This window comes from Mus caroli, unplaced genomic scaffold (genome assembly GCF_978045245.1).
Source record: "Mus caroli unplaced genomic scaffold, Mus_caroli_1 scaffold_2, whole genome shotgun sequence".
Lineage (NCBI taxonomy): Eukaryota > Metazoa > Chordata > Mammalia > Rodentia > Muridae > Mus > Mus caroli.
Window position 1 is genome coordinate 11,205,806 of NW_028227257.1, and position 4,256 is coordinate 11,210,061.

Here is a 4,256-nt window from a genome sequence, read left to right on the forward strand (position 1 = left end):
CCACAAAGTAGTCCTCTGACCGCCATATTCTCTCTCACACACACACACACGCACACACACACACACACGCACACGCACACACGCACACCTAGTAATATTAAGGTCTAGGTGGCCCTTGTCCAATCACCTTCCCATCCCCCATTCTAAAAAGCCAGTTCTACTTTGCTAGGGAGAGGTTGGGTGGAAACTGTAAAAGAGAGAAAGCTGAAACTTTGAACAAAGTCCCAAGAGTTCACAGATGAAAGCCAGCCGTGTGTCCTGGCACAGCATGCAAGGGGACACAGTGTTCCCATAATGGAGGTGTCGGCTGTTGTCTAGGGGATTGTTGAGTTTATTCCCTGGCACAAAACAGAGAGTTGAAGACAGGAAAAGACAGAGAAAAACCCAACATTATACATTCAGGATGGGAGAAGCCTATGGCTGGGAGTCTGTTACACAGTTAGTTGCTGGGTCCAGTTTTGCCTGAGGCCTCCTGGTACTTCTGCTTTCCCTCTTTGTCCCATCTAGACAGCCAACCCTGGATCTTCCTGCAGATTCTACACTCATCCTTTCTCTGCCTGGTTCTCCCCTGGTTTCCTGGTTCTCCTTCTCCTGTGGTTTCCTTCTACCTCCTCAAATACTCGTATCTAGTTCTAGGTGCGGCTGATGCTCCCTCCAGACTTGGCAGCGTCTAAGACGCTGGGTTGTCATCTTAGGAAAGATATGCTCTCATAGGCTAGAGGAGAGGCTCCAGATGGCACTCAGCTGCCTGGGTGTTCAGGACAGGCCTGCCCGGCAAAGGACTACCCTGGGCTGTGGTTGAAGATGCCACTTAGTAGTGAAGTGTTTGACCAGCATGCTCAAAGGCCCCAGGTTCTATCCCTAGTTCAATGACAGAGGAGAGGGAGAAGAGAGGAGAAAAAAGAAAAGAAAGGAAAACCAAGAAAAGGGAGAGATAAAGGGCCTACTTTGAAGCATTAGGATCCAAGTCTCATCCCTATAACCCCCCACATAAGAAGCTGGATATGAACCAGGAATGGTGGCACACGCCTTTAATTCCAGCACTCAGGAGCCAGAGGCAGGCCGATCTCTACAGGTTTTAGGCCAGATCTAGTCTATAGAGAAGGAGGGAGAAGTGGAGGAGGAAGAGGAAGAGGAACAAGAGGAGGAGGAAGAGGAAGAGGAGCTGGGTGTGATGGCCTAGGTCTATAACACCAGCAGTGGGGAGGCAGACATAGGTAGGACTCTCGGGCTCAGAGACCAGCCAGGCCACCCTAATTAGCAAGTCCCAGATTCCAGTGAGAGCGCCTATGTCCAAAATCAAGGTTGGTAGCTCCTGAGGAATTATATCAAAGGTTGGCCTCAGCTCTCTACGTGCACATGTAACACACACATGCACACACATACATATTATCCTGACCCAGATACTATAACTGGCTTTTGGGACAAATGCCTCAGCTCCAGCGGTCCCAATAAGCCAGACCCAGCCACCAACCAGTTGGGCAATGGTGAGAAGCAGAGATAGTAGACTCAACTATGGTCTTAGGAAACAAGTCTAGTGACCCCAAGTTTGCCTTGCAGGTGCTGCTACGAACTCTGTTTATGTAGAGGAGGAACTGAGGACTGGGCCTGCCCAACGCTGTAGTCCTGGTGATCTGTGGTCTGTCCATCACTGTTGGCTCAAGTCCCCCACCCCAAGTAGACCAGTAAGTATTGATCACCAGGGGCCCCATCTAGATCCACCAAGATGTCCTGCTTGAGGGTTCAGCCTCCCCATCCGAGATAACTGTTCTGCCTTGGGGTGCTGTCTGGTGAGGTCCTGCTGTTCCTGGGATCCAAAAAGACTACAGGTGTACGGACAAAGACCTGCTTCTCGGCCTTCAGCCTCTGGGGGGCGTGACTTGGGTTAGGCAGATTCCTTGGCAATGAGCACACCTTGGCAATAGTATGACCAGTGGGAGCCCGAGCAAAGTCAAGGAGACAGACCCAAAATGAAGGCAGAGGTGCCAGCCTTCATCCTGCAGATTTCTGTGGGCTCTAAAGCTAGTGAGAGAGTTCCTTCCTGGGATGATAGAAACAATGTCTGCCCCTCCTCCTAAGGTTCCAACAACAGACCTCCACAGTTCGCCCTGGGGTGAGCATGGGTGACCACAAAGCAGCCACACGGAAAGTCTGCACCCAGTGCACCCCATGGCTCCTCCATGCCTGCGTGGATGGAACTCTTCAGTCTTCTTTCTTTCTTTTCCAGCCAGATGTTTCTCTCTAATGAATTGACCGTTACATTTTCAAATTTCTGAAATGGCCAAGAGACGGTAGAAAGACATTTATTTAGGCACCTGCTTGAAACCAACAGCTTCAGCCAACTGCTGGCCTTGATTCAGGGCCAAGAAGCCCTTCCTGCCCAGCCTATGCACCCTGAAGCCTAAGCATTTAGGGAAGAACTGAATACAAATGGCTGGAATCTCAGGTGAGGGTAAAATGACCCTTCCCACCCTCTCCTGTAAGACAATGCCGCCAGATCTTAAACAGCCTAGTAATGGACTTTTTTTTTTCTCTGCATAGCCCTGGAATTTGCCTATAGACTGGGCTGGTCTTCAACTCACAGAAACCTGCCTGTGCCTGCCTCCCAAGTGCTGGGATTAAAGGTATGCGCCACCACGCCCACGGTGGACCATTGTAAGCTGGGACCGGCTGATCTGACCAAGATGGTGGCTGTTTGACTTACCAAACCAAGTTCCAGAGCAGCAGTCAAGACAGCTTTAAGTCCCTTTTAGCCATACTGAATCAAAGATGGCACACCTGCCAATCACAGAGATATCACAGGAGGCCTTGGAAGATGGCCTGCCCTGCAGTGAACGTTTGTCCTTGTCAACAATGTTCCCAACACCGGGGCAGTGGGGAAGGCTGGGCCATTCACAGTCACGTGCATCAAACCCTCAAAGACTTCAGATCTCTCGACAAGAAAATATGGCCTTCAGTCCAAAGGGAGTAAGAGATAGTTTATTCTGGAGCCGAATACGAGAGGCTTATAAACACAATACAGGTTGCTTCAAATCCCAAGTCCCCCTGCCGAAGTGTCTGTATGAGATTTTATTAGTTATATAAGAGAGAAAGTCATAAATCAAGGCATTTATCAAAGATATTGCTGGGAGCCACGTGGGGTGGGGGGTGTACCTCTGAAACCCTGTCCTGGGTTTCAGATGCTGTCTGATAACATTAATGGCTTTTGAGTTGGTGGAAGCCAGGAGTTTGCTAATACATCGAGTGTGAATACATCGCCTGTGTGTGTGGTGTGCAGGTGAATGTGGGGGTGCACTCGTCCGTGTGCACACATGTAGGGGCCAGAGGACGTCAGGTACCTTCCTGCCTCGAGGCAGGGTCTCAGCTCAGCTGTCTGGCCAGTGAGCTCCCAGGATCTATCTGTCTTCACTTCTCAGTGTACAACTGTTCCGTATGCAGCTCCAAGTATCTGGGGATTCAACCCCCATCCTTGCTGCTTGCACGGTGAACATTCTTAACCACCGAGCCGTCATCCCCCTGGGTCCCTAAGATATGCTTTAAACGTTTTGATTGTCACAAGGATATTCTGTCAGACACAGGGGAGGGCAATGGACAGCTTTCAAAGGGACTGAAAATAGCCCAAGATAATTTGGGTCTGGACTGCAACGTTTTAACTCTCCATAATCACCAAGTTCAGTCATTTGACCTTGTGGGCTCTTTAACGCAGGCGCAGCCTTTTATGCTCTGGGAACTTCCCTTCACAGCTCCAGAGTTCAATACTTTAATAAAAAAAAACTATTGGCTTCCTTCTACAGCAAAGTCCCCGGGGTCCACCAAGGCGTGGAATAGCTCTTTGGTGGACAGAAATTGCCCTTTAAGCCTGAATGTGTGTCTCCAGAGCCCTCGGGATGAGGCTCCCAGGAGGCCCAGAGCCCTGGCTTTTAGTGTAGCCGTGGAATTGACTGGAAGGATGCTAAATTCTTTCCAAATGCCAAAAGGATTGCTGCAAGGAGGGGGGAAACCATGCAGGAAACTCCCGGCCACCCACACCCACCAGGCATGGCTTAGGAACAGAAGACCCTGGTATCTGAAGAGAGGGGATTTTGCCCAACTGCCTGTTCACAGGGAGCATGGCTAAACAAGTTCTGCAAGGATCATGGAGCGACTGCGTGCGTGCGTGTGTGAGGTCTGATTACTTGACCTGTTCTCCACCCCATGTGTCTAAACGGAGGCCCATTTAGAGTAAGCTTGGATCTGATCGCCCTGTCACTCACTCA

The 4,256-nt window shown here is 50.2% G+C and overlaps 1 non-coding gene across 1 annotated transcript; it reads right to left on the reverse strand.

Moving 5' to 3' along the window:
* Positions 1-2,229: 2,229 nt before the first annotated feature.
* On the reverse strand, positions 2,230-2,366 carry LOC115030468 (small nucleolar RNA SNORA2/SNORA34 family). The gene has a single exon (XR_003836064.1). It is a non-coding gene; the product is annotated as a small nucleolar RNA SNORA2/SNORA34 family (small nucleolar RNA).
* Positions 2,367-4,256: the final 1,890 nt, after the last annotated feature.